Source organism: Malus domestica, chromosome 01 (genome assembly GCF_042453785.1).
Source record: "Malus domestica chromosome 01, GDT2T_hap1".
NCBI classification, from domain to species: domain Eukaryota; kingdom Viridiplantae; phylum Streptophyta; class Magnoliopsida; order Rosales; family Rosaceae; genus Malus; species Malus domestica.
Genome location: NC_091661.1, coordinates 26,751,368 through 26,773,755, shown reverse-complemented (window position 1 = coordinate 26,773,755; position 22,388 = coordinate 26,751,368). Strand labels below are relative to the sequence as shown.

The 22,388-nt window shown below is 38.1% G+C and overlaps 2 long non-coding RNA genes and 1 other non-coding gene across 3 annotated transcripts; 1 reads left to right on the top strand and 2 right to left on the bottom strand.

Moving 5' to 3' along the window:
- The first annotated feature begins 2,155 nt into the window (after window positions 1–2,155).
- On the top strand, window positions 2,156–10,056 carry LOC139196063 (uncharacterized). The gene is made up of 2 exons (XR_011581106.1): window positions 2,156–2,897; window positions 9,822–10,056. It is a non-coding gene; the product is annotated as an uncharacterized lncRNA (long non-coding RNA).
- Window positions 10,057–20,699: 10,643 nt separating this feature from the next.
- LOC139197666 (uncharacterized) lies at window positions 20,700–21,473 on the bottom strand. Its single transcript, XR_011583211.1, has 2 exons — window positions 21,090–21,473; window positions 20,700–20,789 (listed from the first exon to the last, which is right to left on the bottom strand). It is a non-coding gene; the product is annotated as an uncharacterized lncRNA (long non-coding RNA).
- Window positions 21,474–21,819: 346 nt separating this feature from the next.
- Window positions 21,820–22,009, bottom strand: LOC114826821 (U2 spliceosomal RNA). The gene has a single exon (XR_003775836.1). It is a non-coding gene; the product is annotated as a U2 spliceosomal RNA (small nuclear RNA).
- Window positions 22,010–22,388: the final 379 nt, after the last annotated feature.

Here is a 22,388-nt window from a genome sequence, read left to right as displayed (position 1 = left end):
AGAATAATGCTAATGCCAACCATCAAACACAATTTACATATCTTGAATATAAATCATTCATAAGAAATCAAACCCCGAAGGAGTCACCCAGACATCCAACGGTTCGTCTGAAACCAATCACAACATCTCACAACTATCTTCTCATACAACACAATGAAAAGTAGAGTTAGAGCGACACAGTTTGGCTGAAGCCTACACCTTTGAAGCCATCTCAATTCAAATTCAATAAACCCTAAGGTGAGTACGATCCCGGACCATCACTCCACGGAATTGCGAAATATGAGGGATTCTGGACCATCTCTCAACGGAATCTAAGTGGATACGATTCCGGACTCTCACTCAACGGAATCGCTAAATACAATACATAACAATAACTAAATGAAACCCAATTTAGATACGATTCCGGAACATCACTCAACGGAATCGCGGAATATAAGGGATTCTGAACCATCTCTCAACGGAATCCGAGTGGAACAATTCCAGACCATGACTCAACGGAATCGCAGAAGACCAACAATCAGAATGTACGGCGGCTCAAAGAAATGAGACAAGCACATGCTCTTAATTTACAAAAACTCGACAAAGGAAGATTATGCACAATTACTAAATTTAGAACCAATCACCGAAGCAGAAGGTGAAACCATATCGAAGCAACAAATCCCCATCATAATGGTTAACAGTCCATTACTAGTCCTCACATTAATCTCAACATGCCAACCATACACATCAACCCACATTTCAAATATACACGCCACACCCCATTTCAAATATACACGCCACACCCCATTTCATAAACATAAATTGATGTCGACGTATTGGAATAACAATTCAATAGAACATATTCATAGAACCAATTCATATCCACATAGGATCATAATTATGACAACCTGGTAATTACCAATATCACATATATTAAAGTCATTCACCTGGAGTTTGCGCTAATGTACCCTAGCACGATAGTCAAGGCATCACGTCCTATCACTGCCTAACAAAGCACAAATCCACATTTAGATTTCCTTCGATAATTCACATTCTAAAAAATTCTCATATGTCTCCCACAACAAACATTTAATGAGGAATCGAACCATCTTCTAAGGTAGGGTTCATGATCTTACGTCACTTGTTCCGTAAGATCCAATCATTAGATTTTCACTAGTAAATCCCTAAGGTCCTTAAACAATATCTACCATAGCATATTAAAATCTTGTCTCAATTCAATGGTAAGTTCGTCAAATGGTTAGAATAATCAAGGGCGAACCTTATCGATAAAATACTCAACCAACAACATTTTCATAAATCGAATGTCACACACCGAAAAATTTGACTTTCTCCAAAAATTCTCAAATTTTACAAGAATGAAGATTTCAACAAGTAGAGTAAACTTTATACATGTGGCCGAGTCCAATTTGGCCAAGAAGGTCCTCAAATTGGCTCGCACCCAACGAAACCCTAAGGTGGGTGTTCTTCAATTCGGCTTCCCTGGTGTTCCAACGCCCCAACCACCAGTTGGGTATTGTTCCTGGGTCCAAGGGAAGTTGATCAAGGGTGATGGTGAATTGTGATACTCTTCGGAATGACAATTCGTCGTCGAGAACCCCCGGGTTCTCCTATGGAATTCTTCATGAAATAGACCTTAAAACCCTTGATTTTTGGTAGAGAGGGAAGGAGGAAGGTAGTTGAGCAAGTTGCAAGTGGAGTAGATAGGAAAAATCAGAAGAGAAATGGTAGGAATTGGCCTAAAATTGGTTGGTTTGAAAATAAAAAGGGGTTGGTAGTGTACACGGGTTCACCAAATGGGAAAAGAAAATGTCAACCTCTCTTTCCTCCTATTGGTCCTTTCTCATCCTTTAAAAAAAAAAAAATCTGATGGGTCCCCTTTTTAGTGGCTGCTGCCTAACCTTTTTTTTTTCCACCACCTAAATTGCCAAATTCCACTTATAATAGCCGGTCCATTAATCCAAAGAGGGTTTGGGCCTTTTACCCATAAGTGGAAATTAAAATAATTCCCACAATCTATAGTTTCACCAATTCAAACGTCTGTAACTATACCATTATAATTCGGACTCGCAAACGCTTTTCGCTTATGCGTTCATGGGTTCAAGATTTATTTAAAAACACTAGTTGTAACTTCGAAATTTCAACGAAAGATAAAGATTGTTCATGAAACTTCCAACTCAATAACTAATCAAATACTAAACTTATAATTAGTGGAATTAAAATTTACAAATAAAGATAACGTAATCGCGAAATACGAATTTAAATTATGAAATACACTTGTAGTCTTGAGTGGTGGAATCATAGCCGAATCTATAATAAATTGGGCCGAAACGAAAAGAGTCGATGTCCGGTAACTTTCGGGCTTTTCTAGTACTAGGGTTCCACAAGAGAAGTCTATTGTTTCCATACCATTTTATAAACATGTCACGAAGTTCACAGACTCCTTCATATTTACCTAGTAGGCAAATGAGGCCATTGCAAGAACCCGCAAGGGATGAATCGCGGACACTAGTATCATCTGGAAATTCATCTTCAAGGTTTCTACGTCTGCTTAATGATGCTGCTGTAGCGGCGGAGGCGGAGGCAGCAACATTCTTCTTATTCTTCAGTGATTGGTAGTCAGTGAGTTGGGGAAATCGAGAAGGGAGTGAATCGTGTGATTCCCAGTAATCGGCACGTCTAGGGGAGCGGTTGAAGAGAATCAGGACATTCTTGTTGTTGTCGTTGTCGTTGGTACATGGTCGGTGCTTGTCGAAGAAATGGGGAGTGGAGATTAAGGCGCCCCATGACTTGCATACACAACGGAATCGCAGGAGACATATGACCGGTAGCCATGAAAGTATCTCGACGATTATATCCTCGTTGTTGGAGGAGAAGATCGACAATTTTCCATCATCGTTGTTGCAGGATGCTAAGGCTCTCGGGATTATTCAAGGTTCTGTGTCCGATGAAATTTTCCCACGAATCGCCATACTGGAGACGGCAAAGGAGGCTTGGGATGCACTGAAGCAAGAATTTATTGGGGATAAACAGGTGAGATCTGTGAAACTCCAAAGTTTAAGGCGAGATTTTGAATACACTCGTATGGGTGAAAATGAAGCATTCTCTGTGTATGTTGTGCGATTATTTGATCTTATGTCACAAATGAAAAGTTATGGTGAAGATATAGGAAATCAAAGAATTGTGCAGAAGCTATTGATAAGTTTGCCTAGGTCTTATGATAGTATTGTTGCTGTGATAGAAAACACTAGGGATCTGGAGAGTGTTGATGTGCAGGATGTTGTTGCTACCTTAAAGGGGTATGAACAACGAATTGATAGACACTCTGAAGATAGAAATGAAAAGGCATTTGCTAGTTTAAGTATAGCTCCCAGGAAGACTAATTATAATGCCAATCAAAACTTCAAACCCACAAAGAATTGGAAGTCTAAGGGTAAGAAGTGGGATAACAAACATGTGCATCAGCAAGGGAAATTTGCTACATCCCCTGATGGAGCTAAAAATTCCTGCAAATACTGTGACAAACTCCACTTTGGAGAATGTTGGTTCAAAGGAAAACCAAGGTGCCATAATTGTGATAAGCCAGGGCATTTTGCCAAAGACTGCAGATCTAAGAAAGCAGTTCAACAAGCAAATTATGTTGGACAAGTGGATAATACTCCAACTATGTTTTATACGTGTATGACAGCTGCTGTGAAAAAGCATGAAGATACATCGTATATTGACAGTGGTTGTAGTAACCACATGACAGGAAGAGAAGATCTATTGGTGAATTTAGATAAGAGAGTAACTGCCAAAGTAGAAATGGGTACAGGACAACTAGTTGATGTGGTTGGAAAGGGTGACTTAATGGTTGAAACTAAGCAAGGCAGAAGATATATAAGAGAGATTATGTTTGTACCTGGTTTGAAGGAGAATCTGTTAAGTGTGGGACAGATGATGAAGCATGGATACTACCTGGTTTTTGGAGGAATTGAAGTCAGAATCTATGATGATGCTACATGCTCAAATCTAGTTATTAAAGTTCCAATGAAAGGCAATAGAATCTTTCCTTTGAAATTACAACCAGGCATTCATCTTGCTATGAGGGCTAGTGTTGGTCAATCTGCTGAAATATGGCATAGAAGATTAGGACATCTGAACATGAATGCTCTAATGCAGCTTCAAGAGCATGAAATGGTAACTGGTCTGCCTGAGATGGAAGTGAACACCACAGTGTGTGAAGGCTGTGCACTTGGTAAGCATTCCAGAGAAGCTTTTCCCAAGGCAACTAAATGGAGAGCTGTCTTACCATTGGAATTGATCCACACTGATATATGTGGACCCATGCAAACACCTACCAAGGCTGGAAACAAATATTTCATCACTTTCACAGATGATTGTACAAGAATGGGATGGGTTTATTTCTTGAGGAATAAATCTGAGACATTCAGTGTGTTCAAGAAATTCAAAGCAACTGTTGAACTTCAAAGTGGATATAAACTGAAAAAATTAAGAAGTGATAGAGGAGGAGAGTATACTTCACTTGAATTTTCTCAGTTTTGTGAAGATTTTGGTTTAGAGAGACAGCTCACAGTGGCTTATTCCCCTCAGCAGAATGGTGTTGCAGAGAGGAGGAATAGAACCATTGTAGAAATGGCTAAGTGTATGATGTTGGAGAAGGGTATTCCATTTGAATTTTGGGCAGAAGCGGTCAACACTGCTGTCTATATTCTAAATAGATGTCCCACCAAAGCTTTGAACAAGAAGACTCATTTTGAATGTTACAGTGGAAGGAAGCCTGGAGTGAAGCATTTAAGAGTGTTTGGATCTCTATGCTATGCACAAGTTCCATCACAAATGAGGCAGAAATTGGATGCAACAAGTGTCAAATGCATTTTTATTGGTTATGGATCTTGTGAGAAAGGTTACAGGTTATTCAATCCTGAAACCAAGAAGATTATTATCTCAAGAGATGTAATCTTTGATGAGAACTCTTGCTGGAATTGGAAAACTCATGCTGAGAAGAATCTGTCCATTTCAGTCTCTAATGAAGAACATTGTGATGAAGGGAGTAATGTTGAAAGTGAAGTAGATGAGAGGTGTACAGAATCCTTACTGGAGCAACAAAATCAAACTGTTGGTTCTCATTCAAGTCAAGAGGAACAAGTAAATCTTGCTGAATCTCAAGAGTTTGATCACACACCTCTAAAATTCAGAAGTGTGAAAGATATATATGAAAGGTGCAATCTATGTGTGATAGAACCGGAATGTTTTGAAGAAGCATCAGGTGATGAAGCTTGGAGAAAAGCTATGTCTGCAGAAATTGAAATGATAGAAAAGAATGATACATGGGAGTTAGTTAATAGGCCGTTTGATAAACCAGTAATTGGTGTCAAATGGGTCTATAAGACAAAGCTTAACCTGGATGGATCAGTGCAGAAAAATAAGGCAAGATTAGTGGCAAAGGGCTATTCTCAGAAGCCTGGGGTTGATTTTAATGAGACTTTTGCACCAGTGGCAAGGCTCGATACTATTAGAACCTTGATTGCACTGGCAGCTCAAAAGGAATGGAAATTGTTCCAATTGGATGTTAAATCGGCATTCCTGAATGGTACATTACATGAGGAAGTATATGTTGATCAACCTCAAGGGTTTGAAGTCAAAGGGAAAGAAGACAAAGTTTACAGACTGAAAAAGGCCTTATATGGTCTGAAACAAGCTCCCAGAGCTTGGTATGATGAAATAGATACATATTTCAATCAGTCTGGTTTCAAGAGAAGTCAAAGTGAAGCTACTTTGTATACTAAATTCAGTGATGCAGGTGTGCTTATTGTATCTCTGTATGTAGATGACATTATCTACACAGGGAGTTCTGATACGATGGTTCAAGAATTCAAAAATGATATGATGAAACAGTATGAAATGTCAGATTTGGGATTGTTGCATCATTTCCTTGGCTTAGGCATCATTCAAACTGATAATGGCATATTCATTCATCAGAAGAAGTATGCCAAGTCTTTACTGGAAAAATTTAGTTTGAAGGATTGTAAAGCAGTGAAAACTCCACTTGCTATTACTGACAGGTTATCCAAAGTTGATGGAAGTGAGGAAGCTGATGAAGGTTTATACAGGAGAATGGTTGGTAGTTTGTTATATCTAACAGCTACTAGAACAGATTTGATGTATGCATCATGCTTGTTGGCAAGATTTATGCATAAACCTACCATGAAGCACATGGGAACAGCTAAAAGGGTACTGAGATATGTACAAGGGACACTGGATTTTGGAATTGAGTATGTGAAGGGCAAAGCTGCTGTGTTGATAGGCTATTGTGACAGTGACTGGGCAGGAAGCTTGGATGATATGAAAAGTACCTCGGGCTATGCATTCAGTTTTGGTTCGGGGGTATTCTCTTGGGCTTCTGTTAAACAATGTAGTGTGGCACTATCCACTACAGAAGCAGAATATGTATTTGCTGCAGTAGCCACAACACAAGCAATGTGGCTGAGATTTGTGTTGACTGATTTTGGGGAAGAACAAGTAGAGGCTACACCTTTGCTTTGTGATAACACCTCTGCCATAGCCATGTCTAAGAATCCAGTATTTCACCAGAAAACAAGGCATATCAACAGAAAATATCACTTCATTAGGGATGCTATTCAAGATGGAACCATTGAATTACACTACTGCAGGACAGAGAAGCAATTGGCAGACATGTTTGCTATTCAAGGAAGAGCCTTTGTAAACATGTCTGCCAATTGCTCATCTGTCCTGCAGTAGTGTAATTCAATGGTTCCATCTTGAATAGCATCCCTAATGAAGTGATATTTTCTGTTGATATGCCTTGTTTTCTGGTGAAATACTGGATTCTTGGACATGGCTATGGCAGAGGTGTTATTACAAAGCAAAGGTGTAGCCTCTACTTGTTCTTCCCCAAAATCAGTCAACACAAATCTCAGCCACATTGTTTGTGTTGTGGCTACTGCAGCAGATACATATTCTGTTTCTGCAGTGGATAGTGCCACACTACATTGTTTAACAGAAGCCCAAGAGAATACCCCCGAACCAAAACTGAATGCATAGCCCGAGGTACTTTTCATATCATCCAAGCTTCCTGCCCAGTCACTGTCACAATAGCCTATCAACACAGCAGCTTTGCCCTTCACATACTCAATTCCAAAATCCAGTGTCCCTTGTACATATCTCAGTACCCTTTTAGCTGTTCCCATGTGCTTCATGGTAGGTTTATGCATAAATCTTGCCAACAAGCATGATGCATACATCAAATCTGGTCTAGTAGCTGTTAGATATAACAAACTACCAACCATTCTCCTGTATAAACCTTCATCAGCTTCCTCACTTCCATCAACTTTGGATAACCTGTCAGTAATAGCAAGTGGAGTTTTCACTGCTTTACAATCCTTCAAACTAAATTTTTCCAGTAAAGACTTGGCATACTTCTTCTGATGAATGAATATGCCATTATCAGTTTGAATGATGCCTAAGCCAAGGAAATGATGCAACAATCCCAAATCTGACATTTCATACTGTTTCATCATATCATTTTTGAATTCTTGAACCATCGTATCAGAACTCCCTGTGTAGATAATGTCATCTACATACAGAGATACAATAAGCACACCTGCATCACTGAATTTAGTATACAAAGTAGCTTCACTTTGACTTCTCTTGAAACCAGACTGATTGAAATATGTATCTATTTCATCATACCAAGCTCTGGGAGCTTGTTTCAGACCATATAAGGCCTTTTTCAGTCTGTAAACTTTGTCTTCTTTCCCTTTGACTTCAAACCCTTGAGGTTGATCAACATATACTTCCTCATGTAATGTACCATTCAGGAATGCCGATTTAACATCCAATTGGAACAATTTCCATTCCTTTTGAGCTGCCAGTGCAATCAAGGTTCTAATAGTATCGAGCCTTGCCACTGGTGCAAAAGTCTCATTAAAATCAACCCCAGGCTTCTGAGAATAGCCCTTTGCCACTAATCTTGCCTTATTTTTCTGCACTGATCCATCCAGGTTAAGCTTTGTCTTATAGACCCATTTGACACCAATTACTGGTTTATCAAACGGCCTATTAACTAACTCCCATGTATCATTCTTTTCTATCATTTCAATTTCTGCAGACATAGCTTTTCTCCAAGCTTCATCACCTGATGCTTCTTCAAAACATTCCGGTTCTATCACACATAGATTGCACCTTTCATATATATCTTTCACACTTCTGAATTTTAGAGGTGTGTGATCAAACTCTTGAGATTCAGCAAGATTTACTTGTTCCTCTTGACTTGAATGAGAACCAACAGTTTGATTTTGTTGCTCCAGTAAGGATTCTGTACACCTCTCATCTACTTCACTTTCAACATTACTCCCTTCATCACAATGTTCTTCATTAGAGACTGAAATGGACAGATTCTTCTCAGCATGAGTTTTCCAATTCCAGCAAGAGTTCTCATCAAAGATTACATCTCTTGAGATAATAATCTTCTTGGTTTCAGGATTGAATAACCTGTAACCTTTCTCACAAGATCCATAACCAATAAAAATGCATTTGACACTTGTTGCATCCAATTTCTGCCTCATTTGTGATGGAACTTGTGCATAGCATAGAGATCCAAACACTCTTAAATGCTTCACTCCAGGCTTCCTTCCACTGTAACATTCAAAATGAGTCTTCTTGTTCAAAGCTTTGGTGGGACATCTATTTAGAATATAGACAGCAGTGTTGACCGCTTCTGCCCAAAATTCAAATGGAATACCCTTCTCCAACATCATACACTTAGCCATTTCTACAATGGTTCTATTCCTCCTCTCTGCAACACCATTCTGCTGAGGGGAATAAGCCACTGTGAGCTGTCTCTCTAAACCAAAATCTTCACAAAACTGAGAAAATTCAAGTGAAGTATACTCTCCTCCTCTATCACTTCTTAATTTTTTCAGTTTATATCCACTTTGAAGTTCAACAGTTGCTTTGAATTTCTTGAACACACTGAATGTCTCAGATTTATTCCTCAAGAAATAAACCCATCCCATTCTTGTACAATCATCTGTGAAAGTGATGAAATATTTGTTTCCAGCCTTGGTAGGTGTTTGCATGGGTCCACATATATCAGTGTGGATCAATTCCAATGGTAAGACAGCTCTCCATTTAGTTGCCTTGGGAAAAGCTTCTCTGGAATGCTTACCAAGTGCACAGCCTTCACACACTGTGGTGTTCACTTCCATCTCAGGCAGACCAGTTACCATTTCATGCTCTTGAAGCTGCATTAGAGCATTCATGTTCAGATGTCCTAATCTTCTATGCCATATTTCAGCAGATTGACCAACACTAGCCCTCATAGCAAGATGAATGCCTGGTTGTAATTTCAAAGGAAAGATTCTATTGCCTTTCATTGGAACTTTAATAACTAGATTTGAGCATGTAGCATCATCATAGATTCTGACTTCAATTCCTCCAAAAACCAGGTAGTATCCATGCTCCATCATCTGGTTTTTAATATAGAGACGACCGTTGAGTTCTTAATATAGAGACGACCGCTGAGTTCCAATTGAAAACAAGTGGGCCCAACATCAGCCGACCTCTGAGTTTCAATCACCGATGTGGATCTCCACGTGTGAACCACTAAAATGAGGTTACACGTGAGGGGGAGTGTTAAACTGTCCCACATCGGTGGGGTGAAGAAAACCAAAGGGGTTTAAATAGTATTACCCCACTCTAACTAATACTGAGGCCTTTTGTGGTAAAACCCCACACCTGAGGATTGTGCAGGTGGTTAAAGTGGGGACAGTATCGGTGTCGTTAGAGTGGGGCGGGCCCAGCGATCCAAAAATTCCAACAAAAACGACAGCGATCTGGTTTGGCACAGCTGACTAATGGCGATCTTCTCAGTTCCTCTTCCTCAGAATTCTTTTGGTGTTGAAAATCTTGGGGTGCATGTTGGATTCTTTAAGGTGTTCCGTATTTATACCACCAGTCTGGAATCTCGAAATTGTAGCGATTTGTATTGATTATAGTAATTTTATTTTAGTAGCACGATATTCGAGATTTTATTTGTTTCCTTGAATAGCTAATTTACTTGTACAGACTCCTCGTAAACATATAACACTCCATTCAGAGAGGAAAAAACATACATATATGCCCATTTACATTAGTAGCACGATATTTGGGATTTTATTTGTTCCCTTGAATAGCTGATTTACTTGTATAGACTCCTCGTAAACCTATATATACACTCCATTCAGAGAGGAAAAAGCATACATATTTGCCCATTTACAATTTGACTCGTTGTGCGTTCAGTTTTCATCAGATACTTTGTGTGTTCAATTTTAAATAATTTTTTTTAAATGATTTATAACAGCATGATATACGATGGATCTTCGAGATCCTCACAAATAAGATATGAAGAGGATTCTCGTTCATAAAAAGTCTATCCATCTCATAAGTCAAACTAAAACCACAGAAATCTTTAAATATTCATATTAATTTCTATCAAATCTATTAATTTTAAAGCCTTTTAAAATTTATTAACAATAAAACAATTTTAGGGATGGAATCAAATTAAGATTCGATAATAAACTTTAAAACTCGAGTATAGTCGGTACAAGAAAACATGGATTTTATGAGGATCATCACATATCCACTGAAATTCGTCACATATATCGAAATTTTGAGGAATAGAGACAACTCTCGGAATTTTAAAGGAATTGTGTTGTAAAAATAATTTTATTTGACAATCCAAATGGGACAACGGCACGTCGTCCCCGACAGATGTCGTAAACAACGAGCTCTCTGGGACAACGGCACGCCGATTCCCGAACCCTGCATCGATCAAATCGCCGACACTGTTGGAAAGTACGAAGCTTTGGCTTGGCTGTGTTTGTGGGGGGTTTGAGTTGCTTTGCTGGTCTGGGTTTGTTCGTCGTGTGGAACGACAAGGCGTCCAAGATTCCATTTGCCCCAAAAGTGTACCTTCGACAACCTGCGAGTGGAGCTCGCCGGAGAACCGTAGCTACATCCACGTCCAAGATCCCATTTTTCTGATACCCATTTGCGGGACGAAACCAAAGATTTGTACGAGCGAGAGTATTCTCAAACAACAAAGTCACAATAAAAAATAACAAGAATTTATTGAACAAAATAATAATATATTAATTCATAAAGTTTTTCATACAACATATTACAATATTTCTCAAATCGTTTTCATGTTTTAAAAGCATAACATAACAATATCATTACCAATACCATTAAATATCTCTTTATATAAAAATAATCATTTTAATATTCATCAATTGATATCTAAATTAGAAAGCTAAATTCTAAATTGAAATGCCAAAAACAAATTAATGAAATAAAGTCGTATAAAATACCTTGTGGAGTAAAATTCTTGCGTTGAATTTTGATAATTGATTACTTGAACTTCAACTGTCTATAACACTCCAAATTCAATTGAGTTTTTGTTGAATGAAAGGGGAGGAATCTGGAGAAGTTGAGGACTTGAATTGCTTTTGCCGTACTTGGTGGGATGAGTTTTGTGTGGATTAACGACTTAGGGTTAGAAAAACATGGAGGCACAATTAAATTAATTGTTAATTAAATTATCATCAGGTAGGGCATTTGGGATCCAAAACGGTAGACTCGTTTAGGGCTAGTTATTGAGAATTTGAACGTAACCATACATTTTTTTAAATGATCGGGGGCATCCACCCCCTAGGCCTACACTAGCTCCGTCTTTGCCCATTTGGATTCTTTTGTATTTCTGAAATTCTTTCTATTAATATTTTTATATTTATATTGTGCAAAGTTGGCATCCATGTCAGCAAAAATATGGGATTACATTTACCACGTCATCACTTAACCACCAATTTGACAAATTGATTAATGGAGGTCTGACATTGCAATGTTCAAAAGATGAAGTATGAGATTGTGGTTAAACTCATAATTAAGGTAGTTTTGTGTAATTTATCATAATTCTCAATTAATTATTTTCATAATTTTGGCTGATAATATATAATTAAAACTTTAATTTTAGCGAACAAGCAAATGAATAATATGAACTACATCATGCTGATATTTATATTTCAAGAGAAGTAATTTTTACATTAGTAACATGTTTGATAAACTAAACATGTAACTTAGCCGACAAAAAATTCTCATAAACCTGCGGAGATGCAAGAGAAAAAAAATTAAGGACAATATCGCAGGCAACAAATTGCAAACAAACCCAATTAATCTATGCTCAAGAGTGCACAAATTCTAGCTCGGTATAGTTCACTGTGATGTCAAGGAAAGTAATGTAAATAATAAACTTGTAACTGAAAATAACAGGGAAAGAAGTCAGCCAACTAGCTATCAACCTGTAACTGAAAATCATTAACTAAAAATTAAAGAAGAAGAAGTTCATTCAAGTTAATTGATGTTCCTTTTCTAAAGGCCACAAGGCCAAGCCAGTAAAAGACAAACGTGTATGTTTGGTGCTAGTGAATGGTATGTCCTCAAAGCTTTAGATAGCAAAATGATTCTAAAAGATAAGTTCTAATATTATGCCCCAAGGTGTCTCACCTCATCTACACACCCACGCAACTGACCATACCACCCATTGTACATCTAGAGAACTCTAGAAAAGGACCATAAGCATGGATAAGGTTTTATGTGATTTTCAGAGGGAGAGGAGGAGAATGTGGGGTTGGAATTGCGATTAGGGCTGGGTTTGGTTTTTTTTTTTTTCAGTTTCGATTTTTTTCTGTTCAATTTTTTTCCATGATTTTTTTTTAAATCTGATATTGGGCGGCGGAGATGGTGCGGTGGGGATTGAAGAAGCCAGGGTTTGGAAAGAATTGGAAGGAATGTTGTGACGATGAAGAAGCGCTGCACAGAACTTGTTGCGATTGCCGAGCAATTGTTCCTTGTCAGCCACACTTTAATTATTTTAATAATATAAAATAACCCATTACACATTCCAACACACACACACATACACACACACACACACACACACACACACACACACACACACACACATAACCAAAACACATATATATATACAATAATCAAGGGTCCTAACCGAACCCTTGATTATTGTATTAGTTTTTTTTTTCATTCAGAAATACCAACTGAAGTTTTAGACACACGGTCACAAAGCTTAATCAAAACCATGAACATAAGAAAGACATGGAATTAGGAGTGCAAACTGTCACATCCCGACCCGGGTCCACCACATCCCAAGCCCGTTCCACCACCGTAGCACGATATTGTCCGCTTTGGGCTTACCATTCCCTCACGGTTTTGTTTTTGGGAACTCACGAGCAACTTCCCAGTGGGTCACCCATCCTGGGAGTGCTCTGGCCTCCTTCTCGCTTAACTTCAGAGTTCCTACGGAACCCGAAGTCAGTGAGTTCCTAAAAGGCTTCGTGCTAGGTAGGGATAGGAATATACATTTAAGGATCACTCCCCTGGGCGATGTGGGATGTTACAATCCACCCCCCTTAGGGGCCCGACATCCTCGTCGGTACACTTTAGGCCAGGGATTGGCTCTAATACCAATTTGTCACATCCCGGCCCAGGTCCACCACATCCCGCGCCCATTCCACCACCGTAGCACGATATTGTCCGCTTTGGGCTTATCATTCCCTCACGGTTTTGTTTTTGGGAACTCACGAGCAACTTCCCAGTAGGTCACCCATCCTGGGAGTGCTATGGCCTCCTTCTCACTTAACTTTGAAGTTCCTACGGAACCCAAAGCCAGTGAGTTCCCAAAAGGCCTCGTGCTAGGTAGGAATGAGAATATACATTTAAAGATCACTCTCCTAGGCGATGTGAGATGTTACACAAACCATTCATTGAAAATAAACCAAAGTAAAGTCCAAATCTTCAACTACAGTAGGCTAGTTGAGATTAATTAAAGTCACTAAATCAAACATTCTTTACAATAACAGAGAGAGTACATGTTTCACAAAGAAACTAAAGAAGGTGCATGTTTGTACCATACTTAGGGCATCCGTATTTAGACCTCATATAAATACTCAAATGACTCAAATGTAATTAGGGCATCTGTATTTAGACCTCGTATAAATACTCGAGGGACTCAAATGTAATTATGTAATAAATGGAATGGCAAATATGTAATAAGTGAGGAGCCCTTATTCTATAGAAGGGTCTCCTTACCCTCACAATTGGAGGCCCTCTCACCCTCACAAAGCTCATCTCTCTCAAGCTCTCATGCTCACAAACAGAGAGCCCTCTCAAACTTTCTCTTTCTCTAGGGGACTCTCCCTCACCCTTGTAATCCATACATGCAGTCAGAGAAATACAATCAGTGTGGACGTAGCCCAAACATTGGGGTGAACCACGATACATCTTGTGTTCTTTACATTCTTGCAGATTCACGGTCAGATTTATGTTGTTCCAAGACCTTTCCGGTTTTGTGCATGCATCAACATTTGGCGTCATTTGTGGGAAATCAACACAAAAAGCTATGTCGGTTCTCTCTCAATTTTTTCATCTCACCACGTGAAACCTTCACAACCTCACCACTGTCCACCGTGGATCTGCAAAACCCAAGAAACCAAACACCTGCAGAATCACTGCAAAACCCATCTCCTTCTCGCATTTGATTTCTAGCACAACTTGCTAACAAATCGTATGAACCAAAAAATCCACGTGGCTCCAAATTCACCATCTTCTCTGAAACCCACCCATACAAAACACGAACCAAACCAAAAAGATTTGCTTATCTCCTACCCCAGTTAAACTCCCTTCCATTCACTTCCTCAAACTCACCACTAACAATGGATCATCTCGACTCCCTTTTTTTCTTCTGCAAGAGCTTTCGAAACGTGCGCCGTTTCGTATTCTGTCCGATCATCCACTTGAACTTCGACGATGGGAGAGAATCTCCAGGAGAATACTCCTCCTCCGGATTCGAATCCCGAGTTGACTCTCATCGTCTCCAAGTCGCCATCCTCCTCCACCATTACTCTCGACACTTCCAAGGAACTCCGATTTTGTTGTTCGCATGCAGCTTTGTTTTGATGTTGTTGATGCTCTCGAGGTTGAGAAGAGGAAGATCAATGCCTACTCATGCGCTGTTAATCTGACGATGAAGTTCTCTCTCAGCCTCTTTGTCAGTTTGAGCTCTTCTTAACCGTTTTGTTCGGGGAGAAGGAGAGCGACCAGGATGAAAAACAGACCTTGCATGCTTCGAAAACTTAAGGTGACTCGAATGTTTCTCTCTTGTTGAAGGACTACCCATGTTGGACCTCCTATGTCGAGTAAGTGATCTTTCTATTCGAGATGGAAACTTTGATGATCCACGCTTGATAGACTACGACACATTGCTCCAGAATGTCAATGATTTAAAAGCAGGGAAGTAGGTTGAGGTTCCAGTTTATGACTTCAAGTCTAGTTCCCGGACAGGATACAGATCGGAGTCAACGAGCTATTGAGCCGATTAATGGTGAAGAGTAACGGTAATTCCCTCGCTTTGATTAAACTGGTGTTGCAGAAAGGCAGCCTAAGCTCGAAAATCGAATCAGTTAGGGTTCTGGATTCGATTGCACTCGATGCCGAGTCTAAACGATTAATCGTAGAGTGAAGAAAGCAGAGTAGCAAAGCACGCCGAAAAAGGAAGCAGCGAGCAACATATATGAAGTTATGGGGCAAGAACGAACAGGCAACTGGGCACGGGCAAGGTACAAGATGAGCACCTCCCTCAGCTGCTTCGCCACCTTTCTCTCTCCCCCGCCGTCGGATCCATCTGCTCCTTTGCCTGCGACGGCGCTCACGTTCTCGCCTTAACCTCAAGTGGGAAGGTACTGACATGGGGAAGGGATGCAGAGATCTTTTCACGTGCGGAGATAGCTCGTTTGGTCAGCTCAGGCATGGTGATTTCCAGTCCCATTGTTATCATGTCTACTTTTGCTTTTGTCGACTACCAAAGAAGATGCCCACACTTTCATCATATGCAGGTTCCCATTTTTTGAGAAAGCCAGAGAAAAGCAAGTGGGTGGTGTCAAGGCTGTCCAGGCAGCTGTTACGTTTTACAAGAGAACATGCAGGATATGCAAAAGAGAAAGTAAAAGCAAAAGCAAAAGCAGAAAGCAAAATAAGATAAAAAGAAGCAAACATAATTGCAGTGGTGATGACATGCAAAAAAGGGAATCATGGGCGTGACCTATTGAGCAAAGGGTCGGATTTATTTTTGAATTATGTGATTTATTTTTTTTATCTTTCGGAGACATTTGTATAACCCCATCAGATGGTAATTAAAAAAAAAAAAAATATATATATATATATATATATATATATATATATATATATATATATATATATAAACGGCAAGCCCAAAATAATGGGCTGAAATGTTATGTGGAGGGTGAAGGCCCATATGCCCAAAAGAGTCAGGCCCTCAATTATCACCAACCAGGTGATCAAAAGTACGTCTAGTGCTACAAAAAATTATTCGGCAGCATGCCGCTATTACCACCAACCAGGTAATCAAAAGTACACCCAGTACTCCAAAATTATTCGGTAGCCTGCCGCTATTATCACCAACCAGGTGATCAAAAGTACGCCCAGTACTCCAAAATTATTCGGCAGCCTACCGCTATTGTCACCAACCAGGTGATCAAAAGTACATCCAGTACTCCAAAAATATACATGAGCATCACTCATGTCAATCATACATAAACATTCATGAGCATCACTCATGTCAATCATACATAAACATTCATGACCATCATTCATGTCAACATTCATGAGCATCACTCATGTCAACATCCATGAGCATCACTCATGTCAATCAACATAAATATTCATGAGCATCACTCATGTCAATCTAGCTTTAAAAGCTTCATTTACAGAGTTCTAGCTTCAAAAGCTTCATTTACAAAAGCACTAGCTTCAAAAGCTTCATTTACAGAGTTTTAGCTTCAAAAGCTTCATTTACAAAAGCTCTAACTTCAAAAGCTTCATTTACAGAGCTCTAGCTCGAAAGCTTCATTTACAGAGCTCTGGCTTCAAAAGCTTCATTTACAAAAACTCCAACTTCGAAAGCTTCATTTACAGAGATCTAGCTTCAAAGCTTCACTTGCAAAGCTTCACCTACAAAGCTTCAGTGCAGGGTATACAAATACCGCATCCGAACAACTGCCACTTCGGCCCATACATGGATTCAATTTGAAGTCTCCAGCCAACAGACCCTATTAACTGAAGACTTAGGGGACTACATTATGTACCATATATTAGGTCTCAACTGGGCCTCATGAAAAATACTTGGGGGACTTAGCCCATTATTTATGTACTGAGGAGCGAGCCCTTATTCTATAAAAATGACTCTCTCAATTTTATTAGAGAGCACTCATTATTCATGTACTGAGGAGCGAGCCCTTATTTTATAAAAGGGACTCCCTCACTCTTATTAGAGAGTATAGCCGCCAGCTGAGCAACCGCATCGCCATGAGCATCACTCGTAACCCATCACTTATGTATTGATGACCCTTATTCTATAAAAGAGACTCCCTCACCATCATTAGAGAGCATCAACTCCTAACCCATCACTTATGTATTGAGAAGCGAGCCCTTATTTTATAAAAGAGACTCATTCACCATCATTAAAGTGCATCAACTCTAACTCATCACTTATGTATTGAGGAGCGAGCCCTTATTCTATAAAAGGGACTCACTCACCTTCATTGAGAGCATCAACTCTAACCCATCATTTATGTATTGAGGAGCGAGCCCTTATTTTATAAAAGGGACTCCCTCACCTTCAACGCTACAAGCCGAGCCAACCAAGGCAACATAAGTCATAAGCCGAGCAGCCTCGCAACATGTGCTACTTCTAGTTGAGCATCATTGCACATTGAGCATCGCCTCATATCGAGTATCAGTTCTAGACGACATCTAGTTACTTCGGCCTACACATGGACTGAATTTCAAGTCTCCAGCCAAAAGACTCTCTTGACTGAAGACTTGGGGGACTACTGTTTGTATCACACTTAGGGCATCCGTATTTAGACCTCGTATAAATACTCGAGGGACTCAAATGTAATTATGTAATAAATGGAATGGCAAATATGTAATAAGTGAGAATCCCTTATTCTATAAAAGGGTCTCCTCACCCTCACAATTGGAGGCCCTCTCACCCTCACAAAGCTCATCTCTCTCAAGCTCTCATGCTTACAAACAGAGAGCCCTTTCAAACTCTCTCTTTCTCTAGGGGACTCCCCCTCACCCTTGTAATCCATACATACAGTAAGAGAAATACAATCAGTGTGGACGTAGCCCAAACATTGGGGTGAATCACGATACATCTTTTGTTCTTTACATTCTTGCAGATTCACGGTCGAATTTACGTTGTTCCAAGACCCCTCCGGTTTTGTGCATCAACAGTGCATATACGTATATATAAGAGTGTGTGTGTGAGTACTCTGTTTGATGGGTTAGAGAAATACGAAAAAACTAAAACTTTTCAAAGGCACAGAAACAGAGAAAATAAATTGGGGGTAAAACTTGGAATCTTACTAGAGGGACTTTGAAAGAGTCGAAAAAATGATTCCTGGTGATTTTCACATTGGTGAGTAGCATTAGGAGCACTTCTGTTCTGTTTAACAGATAGAATTTAAGGGGGTTGAGATACTTGTACAAATCTTATGAACAAAATTGTGATGTATCTAATAAACATTCATTAAATTATTAATGTAAGTAGTTAACTTGTAAATTTGTTGCATGTGATCATTTATATTTTTCAGCAAAAAAATAAAAAATAAAAAAACCAATTAAACAATGCAAGTACAATATACAAGGACAACTATTAAATTTAGCTTCATCTATTTTATTAAGAGAAGACCCCTTGTCAAAAAAAATTCCCCGCTTTTTCCAATTTTGCCCTCATTTTTCAATACACAATATTGACATGAGGAGGGTAAAATAGTAATTTTGTATCTTTTGTAAAATGACAATCATATCCCTATTTTTCCTATTTTACCCTCACTTTTGATGCATAATATTTACATAAAGAGGGCAAAATGGTAATTATGTAATATTAAGAAAAATATGTCCTTATTAAGAGATCCCATCATTATTGTCTCATACTCTTTAAAAATTTTAAAAACTAATCACACTCCTTTATAAAAAACAAAAACAAAATAAAATTGTTCACACACAAAGTGTATGCTCATATTCTAGTTTAGATTATAGAAAGTCCATTTCAAACAACTAAAAGTTTAAAAGGGCATAAATAAAAATATTGAATAACCAACCTCTTTCGACCACAAAAGCAGATTTTAAAGTCTATCAACGATTCACCATCCATTCAAAACAGGATTGTCAGGAGACACATGATGTAAAGATGACAATATGCAAATCTTACTCCAAGCACATCTAAGTAAAAATGATAGGTTGCAGCATAAATTATGAAACCGAACTAAAATAACTCATACTATTTATGAAAATAAGTTTAATTATACACAAGGCCTTTTTGTTTCATAGAATTATACACGAGGCTTTTTTGTTACATAAAGCTTTATTGTTTCAAAATCCTATAATTTCCATTGAGTAAGGAGCTGATTAGGTGGGAAGAATGAGAGCGGTTATTTATTAATTAAGCTACGCAGTGCATGGATGTTTGGCAAGGAACACTTTCCAATAATTTGACAATAACTATTAAAGGAAAAGTCTAAGAATTTAGTTGCAGACATGAAACTAATAAAAAGAGCTTGAAAACACTGAGTTTTAACAATAAGAACAAAATAAAGAGTAAAATGAATTGTATCATGATTTATTTTTTAGTTTAAAAATGTGGTTTTTCATTAAAATGAACAGTACCGATAGCTTTTCGTGTAAGTTCCTAAAAAAAAATCATTATGCAGAAAATGCTTTAAAGCTATATAACTCCGTAATTTGTTACTCTAAGTCTTAGATAAGTACAAGTACTACGCATCTTTAAAAGTATCCGTTTCAAAAAAAAATCAATTCAGGGATCGGGGTAAAGTTATTCACTTCTGTTAAGTGTACTTTTGGTTTGATTGTGCCGTTGCCAAGTTTCTGTCATAGTTTTATGTATGGTCTAAAATATCCATAATATCTCGATATTTCTATCAAAATTTTCGTGTTTTTAGACTACCGATATTTCCGATATCATCGATATTTTAGATCTTGCTAAGTCACTCATGTATCTTACTATACAAAGTATAAAGTGTAAAATATTGTACTAATTCATTATATATAAATGATTTTGGTGTGTTTAAACTTCTTTCATTAATTACTACATATTTTCTACACTCACAATGTTTGCCAGCTCGCTATATAATCAACTTAAATAAGTTATATCTATCATGCAATGCATTTCCTTTCAATTTTTTTGTGATAAACTAATAGATAATTGACTAAATAAACATCCTGCAAAGTTTCAATAAAAATTTCCTAAGTTTTTCTTACAATTTTCATGGTTTTTATTCAATTTTTATCAATATCGATAATATCCCGATATTTCCACCGAAATTTCCGTGTTTTTGGACTACCGATATTTCTGATATTATCGATATTTTATACCTTTTATGTATAATTCTATGTAACGGTTCGGTTCATCAACTACTGATCACCGTCTAAAGCTATATGCATACTAGCTAGTATATATTCATATTTCTTATTAAATGTGTGTGCATATATATATATGGATTCATTAAAATGAAATCTCAAAATTCTTTAAAATTCTCTTCTGTTGACTTTCAATGCCATTTCCATGTTCATCATCTTCTCAGGACCTCTTACAGGTGCTCAAGATAAACCTACTTTTAAGTCCATGAAACGAACAATCACAAATTAGCCAAACCCATTGAAAAACTAGTCACAGTAATCCCCAATAAATCACATGTTACAAAACGAAAATTACATCAAATGAACAATCACAATGGAAGATGAAATCCTAATTCTGCAATTCCACCAAACATTGAAACCTTAAAATCCACAATTTTATACACACCAAACCCTAAAATAGAAGACCAAATCCTAATTCCGAAATTCCACAAAACACTAGAACCCTAAAACACAAATCAAACATCACATAAATTAGAGAATCCACAATTTTATACCTGCTTATACTTCTATCGCATTATGTCTGCCGTCTCGATGATGAACTCGGTGGAGAAGATGTTCGTAAGCTTGGTGCCGTAGCCTTTGCGTCCACTGGTGGTCTTCTTCATCGTATCATCATAGTTGCTACTGGTCATGAGGTGTCCGAATATCAACTCCGAGACGTAGACCCTCTCCTCCTGGTGAATCTCGACGGGAAACTCTAGCGTTATTGTTGTAACACTGAGGCAGTTCTGTTCGACGTCAATGGACGAAGACAATGAGGACATGAGTGAAAGTGTAGTACCTAATGATGATTGAGAGTGAGTGAGATGGCAGGGGTAGTCACTGTTGGGGTGATGGAGCAACGGAAGAGGAGACAGAGAGGGGAGATAAGGCTTAGCAGAGAGCTCTAGAAGGATATTAGACGGACAAAAGACGTGCCGTTAAGGGTAAAATCGAAAACTCATCATTTGGCTATTTTAATTGGACTGGTTTAAAGTTGGATTTTGTCTTGACTATTAAATGAAGTTATAACATGATTTTTTTATTAAAATGCAATATATTAAAGCTCTTTTTATTAGTTTTTTTTTTTTTAATGCTTGCCAATTAATGTAAGGGCAGATTTAGTTAAGCTTACGTAGCAAAACGAATCCATTAGACCAAACCGATTCGTAAACATAACACTTTCATGGAAACAGTCAAAAGCCCATTGGGCTTGCTACAAAGAAAACGTTCGGACTAAATTTGATGGAGTGCGCCGGATCCGAGCAATAGTGCAACGCTTGCGCGACGTGTGAGAACCTCAATAGTATATTGTAGTAGGCTCTCATTTTAAAGAAATTAATTTAACATCATGTGAATCATTGGTCAACGACTCTACGTATCATATATTAAACTGATAAGAATATCTTTAATGGAGATATCAAAAGATAAATGTCAAATGTTAATTTGATGGTTGACGTGACAATGTCAGATTTTCTATTTTTTAACCGATATGTTTTTTTGGTATAAATGATATTTGTAGGATACATTAAAATAAATTTTCAAGATCTTTAATTGGTGTATTAATGAGACCCACATAATAAAATAATTAAAAATTATTTGACATCACATTTTCTCATGTCAAATTTGACATATGAAAACTCATAACATATCAGTTGAAGTTTACTTCTATTTTCAAATTTGATTACATGACATTTCACTTAAGATCTGACATCTCCTTTGGAGATGGTCTAAAAACCTATTCTACACATTTTATTTTTCATAAACGATATTATCTACACTAAATTAGTGAGAAAATGGCTAAACCTTGCACT